Source organism: Amborella trichopoda, chromosome 6 (assembly GCF_054954075.1).
Source record: "Amborella trichopoda isolate Santa Cruz 75 chromosome 6, AtrichopodaSantaCruz75HAP2 v2.0, whole genome shotgun sequence".
NCBI classification, from domain to species: Eukaryota; Viridiplantae; Streptophyta; class Magnoliopsida; order Amborellales; family Amborellaceae; genus Amborella; species Amborella trichopoda.
Window position 1 is genome coordinate 26424197 of NC_142341.1, and position 17917 is coordinate 26442113.

Genomic DNA, 17917 nt, shown 5'->3' on the forward strand with positions numbered 1-17917 from the left:
GATTTGAGGTTTATAGGAATTCCCTTTTCCATAATTTTTGGGGGTTATCTACACTCCGATAGACCACAATGTAGATTTGAGCTTGTGGCAAAATACTTGGTGGTATTTATAGATTAAAATTCTTTTATACAATCTTTATTTACATTATGATCGATTTTACAATATTGATGATGATGTTTATTTGATCCTAAGTTCTTAAAGCCATATCTATCAAGGTAAAAACTAAGTTTAGGAAAAATCAAATTAAAATCCAATGTTTAATAGCATTGGGTGGTGGACCAGTCAGATTTTAGCAGTTTGACAAACTAAATGATGTTGAGCAAGTTTTTAATACATATTATATTGCTAAACTATTATATTTATTTTTTGTTCCATTTTTTTTAAATCTGGTCCAACTAATTCGACATGTGGTTGGGAGCGAGAATTCAGTGTCCATGACTGGGATGGATAATTAATTGTTGATAGTGCTTAGTGGATATGTGAAATTACTTCTACTCTGAAAACAAATGAATGATGTGAGCGAGAATTTAGTGCTGTTAGGCTGCTTTATTCAATTGTACCTCTTTGAAAAAAGAAGATTGCCATCCTAAATAGCCAAACAAGAAGACTAAAATGGCGAATTACGTTTTTACCAGAGGCTTCAAGGCACAGGTGGTGGTTGTACTGTGAGAAGAGGTCAAGAAAGGAAGGCAGGGAGTGATGAAGGTAATGGTTGAATATATGTTTATCCACTGTGGAAAGAGGATATGCTTTGAAAAATTTGCCTTTCATGTGAAGTTGACAGCCACTACTAAGTAGTAACCACCTATAAACACCCCTCCTCACTCACTCTACAAACAAGCTTCCATTTCTTTCTTGAGTGAGAAGGGCAGTGTATCCTACCGACTGACTGAGAGAGAAGAAGGTGGCAGCAAAGGCATTCCTCTTTATCACCCAATCGCTCCTTGTAGCCACCGTACTTGTTTATACAGCCGACTGCAAAGAGCAGATCGACGCGAAAGAACAGATTCAAGGTATCATGTCTTACCCTAATCACTTACTGCTACAATTTCTGCTCCTGCAACAACTACCAATGTGGAAATCAGAATTACTATTTGCTGGGACATCTATTATTCTCTTACCCCTACCACTTCGCTACTATTTTCTGAATCGCCTACTACTACTACTACAAAATTGTTTCATGTCGCCTCATTTTGAAACACATGACCAGTTCCAATTGACGCTATGTTGATGTTGATGATAGATTTGAGCTGAAAAGCTCAAGAAGTTGAGGTGATATGCAACCTATTGTTTTGAGTGTTGGACATGCATCATGTTTTACCAGTGTTTTAAAAATCTCCTAGCAGCCTTTTTACCAGTACTAGTAAAAGTGCTAGACCACCGAGCGAGTTTCCTTATTTTATGTTATCTTATGTATAAAAACTTTGGAAAATGGCAAGCCTAACAATCAGTTTCGAGCAGGCTAGAAGCTAGTGGGTGATCAGTTCAACCCATCTCTCATGGTTCAAAATAGTATGCTGCCCCGTGTCATTAGTAATTAATTACTAGGTCGGTAGTTGTGATAATGGTAATTTAGTTTTGTACCTGTTGTTGTTTTGCTGTATAAGGCAGAGCAAGCTCATGGGGGTGGACGCAAATACGGTTGCTGCAAGAAGAGCCCACACGGCTGCACGAACTAGAAGTAGTACTGGAGCCCGAAGCTTAGGGGGCCCACGGGCACTGCAAGCACGGGTGCTGCTACATGTATCACCATGAGTGCAGGCGCTGCTGCTCCCCCCCTAATGAGGCCAAGTTCGCCATTGACGATCACGATGTTGCAAACACACAGGCAGAACAAGGCCACGGACACTGCAAACATGGATGCTGCCACATGGATCACGGCCACTGCAAGAGCTGCTGCTCCCACGCTAATGAGGCCGTCGTCATCGAAGAACCCTAAGAAAATATCACCACCTTTATTAAATAAATCAGGAGGTCTACCTATCTATGTATGATTTAAGGTCTTAAAGAATGGTATTTGAGAATAAAAGAACCAGAAAAGGGAGTCTTAAGTGAGCCCATCGTTGCTGAATGCAACCGTGTGTCTGTCTCTACTAGTTGTAACGAAGGAAACAATCACGTTATGTGGCCTTAGTTCCATGGTGCTATTAACTATACTGTCTGTTGTCTTAACCACCTTTCTCTTTCACTTTCTCTCTCTCACATGGACCTTACGACGCAACTACATCAGTCTTAACCTTGTTTTCTTTGTGGAGCGAACGAAGCTACTAATGGAACATAAGAAAAAAAATTTATTTGATTTTTGTGGTATAGACTTTTGGAACAAGGTGGTCACAATTAATCCTGACCATTAAATGTGAAGTTTGGTGGCCGCATTTATTATATTGACCAAACTCAAGGTTCAAAAGAAGTTTTATCAAACACCCAAGCTTTTAGATTTCACATCGGATGGTTTTATGTAATTGTGACATTCTTTTACCAAAGGTGAATGGTATCGTCGTATACAATCCTTTTTTTAAATGTCTCCTTTTTTATTTTTTTTAAATGTTTTAAAATATAGATCAAAAGTTTCAATAAACCTTCGTTTGTATATACTTTTACTTTTGTAGTCATTGCATAGTTTCTAGTACTTTATTTATTTATTTGTGCTTTTCTTTCACTTATTTTAAACAAATTAGTTACCTTTTTTCTAGACTACTTTTAACCTATACAGGACTCAACCTACTGCATTAGGACTCCAGCGAGTTATTTCCCTTGGAGCAAGGCTGAGTCCAAGGCCCAAGGCATTTTGAAAACATTGGGTTCAAGTATCGATGTCGGTGGGAGGAATCACCAACCAAGATGGCTCCCAAGGATAACATGTAACGCAATGATTTAATGCAATAGTTGTATAGTAATATAATGCAACAATCTTCAAAATCATGTGAGGGCCATTTTTTTGATCCAAAATTTAAAATATGCACTCTTTTCATTCTAATGAACAATCACCAAAAAAAGACAAATTGAAAATGCAACCTCAAAAGTATTTTTTAGCCCAATTAACATAGGCCGTCCATTTTGATAAAATGCTCATATCTAAGCCTTTGAAGGAGTTTTCTTTTTAGATAGCTTTATTAACACTAAAAGAACAACATTAAAAAAGAAAAAAATAAATTTGATTTTGTAAATGCTAAGATCTTGAAATTCACCAAATGAATGGTCTAGATTCGTTATTTTAGATGACTAATTTTAACCAAATCTAGGGTTCAAATCTAACTTTTTTGCTTTTTTTTTTTTGGGGATTGATTATTGAGATGAAGAGAGTATGTATGCAAAATTTTGGGTCATACAAATACTACAAACATGATTTTCTGAAAGTGTGGTTCCATTATACTATGATACAATTGTTGCATTAGATCACCGCCGTAATATGTATTTATGTATAATGAATTAACAATTCACCAATTCTGATAAAAGAACCAAAATAGTCGAATGCTACTCCAATTCACAATTTTTTAAAATTTGAATCGACGCCAAAGCGTTGCACTTCCAATTTCCAATTTGGGGATTTAAAGGGAACATAAGGAAAACAAAACAATGAGGAAAATGTTTATATAGAGTCAAGGATCTAAAAATCAAATTAGAGCCCACCTCCAAACTTTTACTAGAAGAGGTTGTTGTGTTGCCCAAATATCATCAAATTGATTATCTCGACATCAAGATGCATGGACGTGGGAAAACAAATGGATTTCAAGTATTGAAAATAGTGCATCTTGTAACGGATTTTCAGACTGTCAATTTTCAAGATTTTCAAATTTTCATAAATTTGCTGGATCTACACTATTTCTGAAGCTACAACTTTTATCACTAAATATGGAAACATATTCTAAGGCTCTCACTATGATTTCCAGTATTGAAACCACATTAAACGACACTATTTAAAGGTGCTCTTCACTCTGATTGTTTAGAGCCTCGACCCTTTAGAGACTGCACGTAAATAATAATGATATCCTTTTTAGTTTCGACATAGTTACTGGGGATGGTTTAACCCATCATACTCATCAGGCGGCAGTTTGGATTGACTTGAACAATTGATGAATCCTTGATTTTTCTTCGGCAAGATCATGAGGTTCAAGTGTTTGAAATTCAAGACAAGCAACAATTAGATTAACAGCGTCAAAGGATAAACACATGAAGTAAACAACGTTATGAAGATAAAGATTACGCCCTACAAATTATGTGATTCAAATGAAAGGATAACTTCAAGATGAAGATGGAGGGTGAAGATTCAAAGATGGGAAATACATGGTTATCTTTTGAAAAACCATAACTTAACAACGTAAAAGGGGGATCTCTCGATTGAAGAGGGGTCGCACATTTTTTATAGACACAGTTTAGTAGATATAAGTGTTATTGCAGGGTTTTTTTTGCCTCAATAAGAATTAAGAGTGGAAAATAGAGTGAGATATTCAAGACACAAAGAAAGAGATAATCATTTCCTACGATTCACTTGGGCTTGTTATGTTTGGAAGACTAGATTTGAAGGATAATATCCCTGTATACACCCACAAGTATATGAGCCGATATACTCTTGATGTTATCTTTTCCGTCTTGATATGTTTGCATACTTTTTCCCTTATAAACAAATATATAGGTTTCAAGGCCAAAATTAATGATGTTCGGCTTATTTTTCTTTTTTTTAGTAGATGTAAATTCTATCAGGGGATTAAACTTCTGGAACTATTCAATGCCCAGTATAATATAAGGCATGTGTTTTTTATATAGAATGTACAGGCGAATTTGACCTCGAATGTGATGCCCTTTGGTTTTCTATTTGTAGTCTAATGTTTGTTTGTACATTCCCTTTTAAGCATTCACATTTGGGACGTCCAAATCTCTTGCGATTCCACTGGGGAGCACTTGACCTTTCATCTATGGTTGAATCTAGGAAGTCAATTCTCTCTCTAGGATATGGCCTGAATCACGATCTTTTCCACAGTTACTCTCATGTATTTTTTATTCACCCTAACGAGCAAACCCTTGCGTTAATCACAGGTCATCAGCAATAACAATGGCTTTAATAGTGATATCTCTCCAGGTAGGAACCATGGTGGTTCCGTGTGCTATGAAGACAATAATCGCAGGACAAGATTCCAAGCCACGAACTTCAAAGGCTAGGACAATGCGAATATCCCGGCCTCAGGTGGACTTGGTCCCAAGCAGCAGACCCTTGTGGGTAATCTTGACTTACCCCAACAAGGGTCGAGAAACAAAAACTGATAATGATGCTGTCATGACCTCGCCCCCTAACCCCTGCCGGAGGGCGACGAAGCATGTGATTGTGACCCGAGGTCGCAGACATCACTCAGGTGGGAGTGGCTCAAAGCATGAAAACACGGAATCAAGAGCAAACCATGAAAGAAAATTAGAATAAACCCATACAACAGACAAATATCCATCCAAAAGAACAACGATTAAGTATCAAAAGTCCTTACAATTCATTCAAGGCACTGTTGGCTTAAGATACACAAAATAGGGTATATATCATGTTGCTGAAACCACCAAAACATATTGTGAAAGTCTTTAGAAGACGGCTTTTCGAGCTTCTTAATTTGGGGCTTCAACTCCCAAACTGCCACCCACCTCAACACATATGCCACCACACTTCACACTATCGTTATGAAATTAGGACGAAATGAGCTAAAAGCTCAGTAAGAAGATCTACACCGCTGCATTTCTACCAGTATAATAGTGACATTAATATGCTATGTACATGTATTCACAAGGCATCAAGTGAAGTCTCTTAACAAGCTTTTCAATACTCAAATTGTAACATGATAAAAGCAATTCAATAAACAATACATAAACCATAATCACCTCGCTTAAAGTAGAACAGTAAGGACAACAGATCATAGCTACAAAACTAGTAAGGCTCTACTCCCAAAGTAGAAGTCCCATCGCACAGGTTAAGCCAATTTTGTTGCTTGGAACCTCTACCCTCATTCAAGAGGGAGGACAATGACAAGTGGATGTCCCACTTCATATGCCCTCACACACACACGCACATACACACATCCCAACGTGCTTTGGGGTTTTTGATAGGCAGTGACCTTGCAAGACATGACCCTCTCCTTTTGCCCTTCTTGCGAGAGAGCGTTACACCACCATTGGGTGACCCAATGTATAGTGCCCATATAAATCTGGGGGGCTGCGACCCACCCAATTACTCACATCCTAACTCTCGTCCTATCATGGAGAGTCAGGGGAAGATCGCAGCTGCCAGCAACATCATTCACACAGTAGGTGATCAGTCACATACCAGATAAACAGCATGGTACCATGATTCACATAGTAGGTATCCATTCACATATCACATAGATAGCATGATAGCATGATAGCATGATACCATCATTCAAATAGTAGGTATCCATTCACATATCACATAGATAGCATGATACCATAATTCCCACAGTAGGTATGCATTCATATATCACATAGATAGCATGATACCATCATTCACACAGTAGGTATCCATTCACATATCACATTTAACACTATCACAATGACAGTATCATTATTTCAATCAAACCTTACCGCTTAAATTCCTGCCATCAAGGACAATGACATGTGCTTACCATTAAGGTTGTAACCTTTGAACCAATTAGAGTTTGAAGATGGTTTCAAAGAAAATTATGTGTTAAACACACCTATCCTTCAAATGGGATTGGTTTGAAGATAATTGGACCCCGTTTGACATCTTAAAGGTTCAAAGAGGTGAGGGTTAACTAGCGACACCCTGCTGTGTACAGTGGACAGCAACGTAGCGTGCTTCATATCACTATAACTTTCAAACCGTGAGGCAACATGTGATGGTTTCAAATACAAAGTTTATGGCAAGATGTATCTTTCTAAGAAATAAAATTTAAAAGTATTTCGATTCCATTTGATGGTTCAAAGATTTGTAATAAGCAAGGTGATAGTTTTGAATTTAGTCAACACTGCCCCCAGTGACATACCCTCATAAAATGAAGTATAACTTTCAAACTAAAATGAATTTCAAAATAGTTTCTTCATGCAAATTTTAGCCCATTCAAAAATATTTCAAATGGCGGTGGCTTTACTGAAAATAAACTTCGTTTAGTTAAGTGACCATAGCAGGCTGTTCCAAAACCTCGAAGTAAATCTAGAATCTCTGTCGGACACAGTACTAATAGGCACCTCATGCAGTCTTAGTATTTATCCATGGTGTAAGTAGTATGGACGGACAAGAAATGAGCAGCTTTAGTGAATCAGTCTATAATAACACAAATACTATCATGTCCCAAACTTGATCTCCGCAGGCCATACACGAAACCCATAATTAGATGCTCCCACTTCCCTTCTGGCTCAGATAAGGGCTGTAACTTTCCAGCAGGTTTTCGATGTTCACCCTTCACGTGCTGACAAGTCAAGCACTTGGAAACAAATTATACTACTTCTCTCTTCATGTTATTTCACCAAAAGACTCTTTTTAGATCTTGATACATTTTCGTGCTGCCTGGATGCACTGTATAACAAGGGTGATGCCTCCTCTAAAATAACCTTTTTTATTTTTCCATTGTCATGGATGAAAAATCGACCTTTAAACCTTAACGTATCATCACTGCTCAGAATAAAATCCTCCTTACCTTTCGATCTTATTTCCTCAAAAAATTTCATGAATCAAGGATTTTCCTTTTGCATTACTCGGATTTGCTGAAAGAGATGGGTTTCTATTCTTATACATAATATTATTCCTTTTCCATTATCAAGGGGCAGAGTTGGGTGCCATTCTACTACATCTTCTAGCAACTTCATCTCTCGGACCGTCATGTGAGCCATTGACACCACAGGCTTCCTACCCTAAGCATTTGCCACGACATTGGTCTTACCCTGGTCATAATTGATGTTACAATCATAATCATTAAGCAAGTACATCCATCTTCTTTGTCTCATATTCAATTCTTTATGAGAAAACAAGTACCTGAGGTTCTTATGGTCGGTGAACACCTTTAATTGAGTTCCATACAAATAATGTCTCCAAATTTTTAAGGCAAAAACCACAGCTGCCAACTCCAAATCGTGAGTGGGATAGTTCTGTTCATATGGATTTAACTGCCTGGAGGCATATGTTATAACCTTTCCCCTTTGCATCAATACACACCCAAGCCCTCAATACACACCCAAGCCCTTTGTGTGAGGCATCTGTAAAAACCCTAAATCTTTATTCCCCTCATGCAAGGTCAATATCGAGGCTGTCGTTCATCTCTTTTTAGCTCCTGAAAACTTCTCTCACAATTATCAGACAACACAAACTTGACTTCCTTTTGGGTTACCTCGAGAATCCCTCTATAAAATGCCTATAATATTCCTCAATTCCTATGAAACTACGGACTTCAGATACATTCATTGGTCTTTCCCATTTAAGCAAAGCCTCAATCTTACAAGGATCAACAGCCACCCCGTCTTTGGAAACAATGTGCCCTAGAAAAGCTACACTTGGAATCCAAAACTCAGCCTTACTCAGCTTGACATACAACTTCTCAGTTCTTAGTGTCTGGAGGACCACTTTTAAATGTCGTTCATGTTATTCTTGATTCCTATAATACACCAAAATATCATCCATAAAGACCACCACAAATTCGTCCTTATAGGGTCTAAAAACTCTGTTCATCAGATCCATAAAGATAGCCAGGGCGTTTGTTTACCTAAAAGGCATGACTAAGAACTCGTAGTGGCCATAACGAGTCGTAAACATAGTCTTGGAGATATCATCTTTCTTAACACCCAATTAAATGGTGCCCATTTTAGAAAATACTTTTGCAGTTGATCAAATAAATCATCAATTCTAGGTAATGGGTATTTATTCTTTATTGTAATCTGATTCAACTGTCTATAGTCAATACATAGCCTCAAAGACCCATCTTTCTTTTTCACAATAAAACCGGTGTGCCCCATGGTGACACACTGGGTCGGCCCTTATCCAACAATTTCTGTAATTGCTTCTTCAATTCATTTAGCTTAGCTAGGGCATCCTATATGGCGCTTTAGAAATTAGAGTAGTACCAGGGGCCACCTCTATTTCAAATTCAATCTCTCTAACCAGGGGCAGAGAAATTAACTCTTCAGGGAAGACCCATGGGTATTGTCTCATCACCGGTAGCTCTTCTAATTTGGATTGGACATTCCCGTTTTCTACTGCATAGGCCAAGTATCCCACACATCGTTTGGCCAACAAGTGAGAGGCCTGAAGGGCTGAGATGATGTGTAAAGGAGAAACATCCTTAATGCCCATAAATGTAGTTCAGGTTGACCCAGGCATCTAAAAGTTACAATCTTATCAAAACAGTTCACTATAGCATGGTGGGTAAGCAACCAATCAATATTCAAAGTATTGAATATCTAAACGTATCAAATCTATAGGCAACAAATGCCCTTCAATCACAATCCCACATTGTTTATTCATTATATTAGTTTCTATTGATTCTCCCATAGGTGTACATACTACCAGAGTCCAATCAAGTTGTACAGGTTTAACATTCAAGTGGCATGCAAAGTGTGGTGAAACAGATGAATGGGATGATCCAGGATGAATTAAAACTTTTGCTTTGATTCCACATACAGAAGGCGTACCTCAAATCACAAAGGTTAACACCTTAGCCTCTTGGTTGGTCAGGGCCAACACCCGCCCTTGAGCCCTCGGTCGGTCCTCTGGTCTCCTGACGGAACAGTCTTTCATTTGATGGCCCAAATTGTTGCACCGAAAGCAAGTCCTGGTCTTTCTAAAGCATTCAGCCGCCGCATGATTTCCCAATCCATAGTGAGGGCAGAATAGGCATTGATTGCCCCTCACATCACTTGGAACAATCCTCGAGATTCTAACACTACCTTGATTGTTTCTCCCATTCAACTCTCTCCTTGGAGGGGGTCATACCTTCTTCTTAAAAAGTATTGAGAAAACTATTTCTATCATGGAAACTCAAGATAGTTTCCAACTCCTATCCTCAAAGATGGTTGAATAATATAAAAAAAAAAATTTCAACTATCCGCATATTGGTCTTGTCCAAATAGCTGTTAAACCTTTAACCATGACGGGGTTGAACAACTTTGTTTTGCTTTGCTTAAGGGATAACAGACATAGAAGGTTCACTGATTCTTTATTGGGAATCATCGAATCAACTCTTTATAATGGTTCTAGATATTTTAATTGCTTTCCAAACTTTTCAGTGGCCTTATCTGATACTGATATATGAAAACTTTGAATCTAAAAACTCAAGGTTTTGATATGGATCTTGGATCTTGGATCTCAAAACTTGGCTTTTGTTTATAGAATATGTTATAAAGTTATGAACACTCTATGTCCTGACGCTAGGCAAATGGATACTAAGGGTCAGATCATTTTCTTTCAGACTAATATGGATAAATCTAATTTGGTTATACAAAAATCTGTATCGTGGAAATAGATTAAATTATTAGAAAGATGGTCCATTGAGTCTGAAACTCAGACTAAGACTCCTAAAAATAGAGAACCTGAACAAATAATTGAATATCAGGATGGAGAGATAAAATACAATTTCCTTATCTAGAAAAACTAGGCTAAGTGTTTCCAATCTCTATTCCTCAATCTGATTACGAGAAAGCCCATAATGAGAAAATAGTCCTTGAAGAACTTAGAAATGCTTCAAATCAAGTCCAACATCCAATATATAAAGTTGACACTTCTAGTTCTTCCCAAACTAAACCAAAAGAGCCAACTCTATCTGAATTTGACTTTGAGATTCTTACAATCCAAAATCTAGACGAGTTTTTCATTGATAAAGAATGGATTAAAAAAGATTTCCTCTCTGACGAAAATAGATAAATAAGGGAATAATTTTTCCAATAATTTAAAGAAGAATTAAGGGATGTTTTTCATAAAAAAATTAATAAATTTATGATGCAACATGGAAGAAATGTGAAATTCTTCAAATGACTTAAGTACATCCTTAGAAAAGAGTTTAAAATAAATATGGCTCAAAAGTCCTTTCAAACCTTTCACACAATCAAAGGTGAAACAATAGAATCTATCCATCCCCCTGAAATAAGTTTACAATTAAGAGGAGAAAAACTTAAAATAAAAGCTTCCTTTTTAAGTTCGGGCCGAAAGAATCTGAAAATCAAATGGCTAAATTAAAAAAAATACTACACATTATAGAACAGAATAATTATACAAATCTCTTCTTACAAATTATAGGAAAACAAACCACTAGAATTGAAAGTGTCTTGACTAATTTGAAATCTATACGGCAAGAAAATAAAGAACAGAAGGTTAAGGAGGCAGTCTTATTTAAGCCACCACCAAGTATAGATACATTAAAATTTAGCCTGCAAGAAATCAAGAAAAAAGAAGATAATAAAGAATTGGTTGATGAGTTAGTCAAGAGACTTGCAAAACTAAATATTGATGATTAGGGGAAATTAGTGATCGTTGAACTATAAGTCCTCCAAAACGATCAAAATTATACAAACCAAGAAATATCTGAAATAGAAAATGCTTTTAAGTAGATCTCAACATAATAGATTATGGGAGAAAGACTAGGTCAGTCGTCCAAACTAGAATGTATGATCCTAGATCCACTCCTCTTGATCTCCAAATAGAAGAAGATCTTATTACTACTTCTGTGTCCTATTCAAGAAGGTCAATTGTAGATTAGAATATAGATGGCATGTCTAAAAATCAGATCCTTGACCTTATGAAACACATGACAATGTATGCCATCCCTTGTAAAGCAAGTTGGAATAAAGATCATGAAATTGCCAAAGCTATCATATGCAGCTTTACATAATGGCTTAGAGGATGGTAAGATTTTCATATGGATGAAACTGCAAAAGAACAAATCCTAAATGCTACTAAGCAATAGCTTATTAAAACAGAAATCAGACCTGGATAAGTCCAAGAAAATATAGTTGACGAAGGAGATGCAGTTAATACACTGATCTACACTATCACCCTTCACTTCGTTGGAAGTATGGCCCTCTTATCTGCTAGATCTGCTTTCAAACTTACGTTGTCCAACTATCTCTCACTTTAAATGATATAAAGATGTTTTTTACTCTAGATTATTATCTAGGGAAGATGGTAAGGCTGATCATTGAAAGGAAAAATTTATAGCGGGACTTCCCCATCTTTTTGCCGAAAAGGTTAAAACACGACTGAAAAATAAACACGGTGGAATTATTCCCTACCCCCTTTATGCCCATGGAGAATTATCAACAGAAATTTGCGCTAAAGGTCTTGCTTTATACACAGATCTGAAACTTTGAAGACAATTAGAAAAACAGAGAATGACAGCGAAGAAAGAACTAGGAGACTTTTGTGAACAATTTGGTTATAATACTTCACCCACTTCTAATCCCACTCACAAAGAAAAATATAAGACTTTACGAAAATCAAGATCAAAACATTCGCATGAATGAAAAAATACTTTTCCTAAATTTTCTTTATAAGATCACTCTTTCAAGAAAAGGGCAAAAAGAAAGATACCAGTTTGCTATAACTGCGGAAAGTTAGGTCATTATAAGAATAAATGCAGAGTTAAAAAGAAAATCAATGCACTCGAAATCGACCCAGATATCAAAAACCAATTATTTGATATTCTATTAATAAAAAGAGATGATTCTGATAGTTCTTCTAACTCTGATGAAGAAATGATAATTGGAGAAATAAATGATGATGATTTGATCCTCACTAGCTCTGACTCTAGTTCTTCTAACTCAATAACTCAGTTTTACACATAACAGAGTCAGAATACTCACTACCAATGGAGGACCCATTGTGTAGCAGTCAGATATCAGTATTCATATAACAAAATCAGAAAGTCCACTACTAATGGAGAACCCATTGCGTAGCATTCATGATGTTAACACTGTATTTATATAGCAGAATCAGACAGTATCAGTGTCACATATTGGTCGTGTTAATATCACATAATAGCAGCATCAGTATTACAAAATGATAGTATCAATATCACGGAATGACAATCGCAGTCTCACAGAATGCCAGTATCACCATCACATTTTAATAATATCAAATTCATAGAATAAAAGTGTCCATATCACAGAATAACAATATCAGATTCACAAAATAACGGTGTCCATATCACAGAATAGTAGTATCAGATTCACATAATCACGGTGTCCATATCACAAAAAGAATGTTACAGCTGCAATTTCAAGCCGTGACGTCTGATCATAAATAGGGTCATAACTTTTGATTCGTTTGGAATTTGAAGATGGTTCTAAAACCAATTTTACGCTAGACACACTTATCTTTCAAATCGAGGTGGTTTGAAAATAGTTGAACCTCCTTTAACTCCTCAAAAGTTCAAAAGAATGGAGATATTTTATCTGAAATCTGCTGTGCAGTGAAGGCAGTGACATGTCTTTAAAATTTACTTCATAACTCACAATAAAAAAGAAATTCAGAAAAGTGCTCAACATATGAATTTAGTCTTACTCTTGAAACATTTAAATGGCAATATTTTAAAAGAAAATGGACCCCTTTTTGTTAGTCAAAATCCATGGCAACAAAGGAATAAATTATGAGTTTTATAAAGGTTGTCTACAGTGACATATTATTACAATTTATCATATAACCCTCATATTACTGAGAATTTCAAAAAGTGCTAAACATGTGATCTCAAGCTTACTCAAAAGTATTTCAAATGGAAGTATTTTGGAAGAAAACAGACATCATTTGGATGGTCAAAACCCTTAACATATGTTTTTACCAAAATTGTCCATAGTGATCTACTGACATGTTTCAAAGTATAACTTTATATAAATAAAGAATCAGAGCACAATGTGTCATAAACATTAAAGTAGACTTAGAAATCTTTCAAATAGTGGTGATTTGCATCATTTGGACTTCAATTGCTTAGTCAAACTCTCAATACAACAAAAGTAATATTCCTGAAAATTATTTACAGTTTGCTAACAGTGACATACATACACAAATCCAAGCATGGCTTCCAAACTATTAAGAATCTCGGCCAAACTAAAACATCAAACGTAAAATAGACTCAAAGATATTTCCAATGGTGGTGATTTTAGGAAATTCAGATATCATTTACATAGTCAAAATCTCGTTACAAAGACATACAGATTCCTTGGAAAATGACAGTACAGCCATGGCATGCATCAAAGAACACTCCAATACTTCTAATCTATAATACATAACAACATGACCTTTTCTATCATAAACTAGACTCACATAAGTATCATTCCACAGAATTTTTGGGCCTACAAGAGTGATAACAATGACCAACTTGTGATACAAAAAGGGCCAATTTTCTGGAAAGCATAGTACAAAGCATACAAGTAATCGTATTCTCTTCTCACAATTTCTATACTCTCATGCCAAAACTCATGCTTCATTTATGCTCACAACCTGTATACATATTCATCCTTCACACTAAGAACACATAATAACATAATTTACTTACCTTGTGCTCCAATGGTGGTCCCAAATCCTCCACACAACTCACTCTTCAATCCTCTCAACTGTGGACACAAAGGGCTGGAATCTCTAGGGGTTCAAAGGGGGGGAAAAAAATGTAGGGTAGAGAGAGAGAGAGCTGGGAGAGATGGGTGATATATGGGTAAGGAGAACGGGGAGGTGAGGTGGCAGCAAGCCACCTCCAAGGGTCATATGGAGGGCAGCAAGTGGCACAAGAAGGAAGAGAAAAAGAAGAGGGAAAAGAAAAAGGGAAAAGGCAGGAAAAGAGGTAGTCCCTCTTGGACTATCATTTCCCAATAGTCCTAGTGGTCTAGTCACAACACTCATAGTGATACATGCACGACACCGGCATCTCTTTGTGCACAGTTTTGGCTCCCCTCTTCTTGCACGACGTTGGGCTCTGGGCTCTCTTAGCGCACAATGCTACCTCTGTTCCACGCACGATGTTACTTCTCTTTACCCTCTTCGTTAGTCCAGTTCGCGTGCAGCGTTACCTCTTGCATGCGTGACGACGCACAGATGGTGCTGCCCCAAGTTCACTCGTGGCGATGCCTCAGACGGTGTTGCCTCTTACTCTCACGGCGATGCTCCCTTACGCATGCGGTGTTAATCCTTAAATTCACGCACGACGTTATTCATCTTCACGCACGGCGATACTCAGTTTCATGCGCGGCGTTAGTCTCTTTTACGCATGACGCTAGCTCTGTTTCACTCGTGGCGATAGCCTTACGCACGCGGCACTAGCCTACTTCCTTAGCGCTAGGCATAAGCATCCTTCACTCATCCCCATTGTCGTAAGTGTCTTAAAACCAGGAAAAGTGGGGCCCTTACAAACCTGGTCCCACCAGTACCCAAGATACCGTCAGACCACAGGAACACTTTAGCAATAAGCTTAACTTTTGAAAAAGTTTCAGAATGGCCCCAAATTGCATGAGAGGGTTTTTTTTATATATCTTAAAGACACCCATAAAGTTTTGTCGCGTTCTCACAAGTTTTTATATGATCAGGATGAAACTTGGTTTTCAAATCCTGTTCCTTTCATGCTAAAAATGGACCCTATAATTGTAGCCCTATTTTCTGGGTGTCAAAACCATATAAGACTACCGCCATTGGATTCAGAACATCGAAACCCCCAAGTATCAAATTTTCACTCAATCAGACCCTCCGAAATCATTATGGGCCTAACTTACCATAAAAGTGTGTGTTTTACATTATTGCGGTGTAGCATCGGTGAACCAGTTTCCATAAATGGAAATTGTGTTTTGTCCTTTCGGAATGATTTCAAATGCTCATAAATCGCTCGTTTTGAGTCCAATTAAGCTCAAATTCGGACACAAGCTTGATCTCGACAACCCGCTCGTTTTGACATGTGGCACGCATCATGGAGTGTCCCAAAGCAAGAGAATTTATAGAGAGAAGATGGAGTCGGAATATGAAAAATTATATTTTATAAAGAAGAATCACAAAGTTTATGGGCTTGGCCGGATTTTGGGTTCTTCTTTTCAAGACGATCAAAGGCTATCAAAATCAATTCTATGACAATTAATCACCCAAATTACCACCGTAAGCTTCTAAAAAAGCTCCCGAGGCCTAGCAATTGCAAGAGGCCCCTCATGGAGGGAGAGTTTTGTCATTTGTTGAAAAGTGCTATGGGTATTTTAGTCATTTAATCTAAAAAGGGATTAATATTTTAATTCATAAAATGTGTATTTTTTGACAATTTTGGATGTTTTTTGGCATTCCACCCTGTTTTAGTGGTTGCTCTATATAAAGAATCCAAGTCATTTGTAATTCTCTTTCTTAGACTTTTGAATACGTGAGCATTTAGAGTGAAATTCTTGAAGTCTTAGCTTGTTCTTTTACTTTGATTTCAAGTTCAAGATTCAAGATGAAAGGAGAGAGAAACATTTTTAGAGATAGAAAATACCCATAGAACCCTACACTTCATAGAACCCTACACTTCATAGAACCCCAAAGTTCTAACTCGTCTAAGATTCTCAACTCCCAATCCCATAATCCCTAGAGCTACTGGCTTCCATACACCTTAGAATCCTTAGCTTCTAATGTTACTCCATACACCCTACACCCCACCTTGGCTTACCTACACCATAGCCCACACCAAACACTATAGTATATCATATACCCTAGCCTATCCTAGACCTTAACTATCTTACACCTTGCCGTATACCATACACATTAGCTCCAATACACCACACCTCAACATAACATACTTAAACTGTAAACCTAAGCTTTAGGCCCTAGTCTTGACCCGACCTCTCTCTTACATGTGCATGCAAAGGGCCCAATGAAGGGGCACCTAGGCTCAAGTCTTCTCTAGGTCCACTCTCTCTCCTCTCTCTATCTCTCTCCCTCTCTCTTCTTACTCCCTTTCTCTTCTTGTCCTCATTCTCTCTCCTCTCTTTTTTTCTCTCTCTTCCCTCCCTTTCTCTCTCCTCTTTCTTTCTCTCTCTCCCTCCCCCTCTCTCTTTCTCTCTCTCTGACCCAAGGCAGGTTCGAGCCCTCTCAACCTCTTTCTTTCTCTCTCTCTCTCTCTCTCTCTCTCTCTCTCTTCGTTCACTCTCTTTCTTTCTCATCCAAGAAGTCACGGACCCCCTCACCTAGGACGGGCCCAACTTCTCTTCCTCTCTTTCTCTGTTTCTTTTTGCTCTCTTCTCCTGCTCTCTCTCGTTCTCTCTCCATCCTCCCATAACCCTCTTATCTCCCCTATCCGCCCTATCTTCTCGTCTCTTCCATCCACCCCTAATCCTCTCATCTCTCCTATCTGTCATGCCCTCTCGTCTCTCATATCTCTCATAACCCTCTCATCTCCCATATTCGCCCTATCTTATCGTCTCCTCCATCCACCCCTAATCCTCTCATCTCCTCTATCCCGTCTCCCCTCTTATCTCCCCTATCTGCCCTATCTTTTGGTCTCCCCTATCAGCCCTATCTTCTCGTCTCCTCCATCCGCCCCTAATCCTCTCATCTCCCCTATCCTCCCTACGCTCTTGTCTCTCCTATCAGCCCTACCCTCTCATCTCGCCTATCCGCCCTATCCTCATGCACTCTTATCCACTCTACCCTCACACGCCCTTATCTACCCTATCCACCCTACCCTCTCATCGCCCCTATCCACCCCAAGCTCTATACAATTGTCACACCTCAAGTTTACTAATATTCCTGAGGTGTGACAGATTATTATTATACTATATATAGAAAGAATTTAGAAATTTTTTCTATATATTGCATTAAAACTGATATTTCTTTAAAATTTTCAAATTTGTACAAAGTCTACTCACAACTTATATTAACATGAAAGTCTAGATATATATATCCTTTTGATAAGATAAAAGTTACAATGGTGAATTTAAACAAAACCTACAAAGGTAAATTTAACCATGACTACAAACTTCTTCCAAGCTA

At 37.7% G+C, this 17917-nt stretch overlaps 1 long non-coding RNA gene across 2 annotated transcripts; it reads left to right on the forward strand.

Moving 5' to 3' along the window:
• The first annotated feature begins 842 nt into the window (after positions 1-842).
• On the forward strand, positions 843-2172 carry LOC148781678 (uncharacterized). Of its 2 annotated transcripts, none has more exons than XR_016056806.1 (2): positions 843-1013; positions 1608-2172. It is a non-coding gene; the product is annotated as an uncharacterized LOC148781678 (long non-coding RNA). The 2 variants fall into 2 exon arrangements; XR_016056805.1 differs by having other exon boundaries at positions 1612-2172.
• The last annotated feature ends 15745 nt before the right edge of the window (positions 2173-17917 follow it).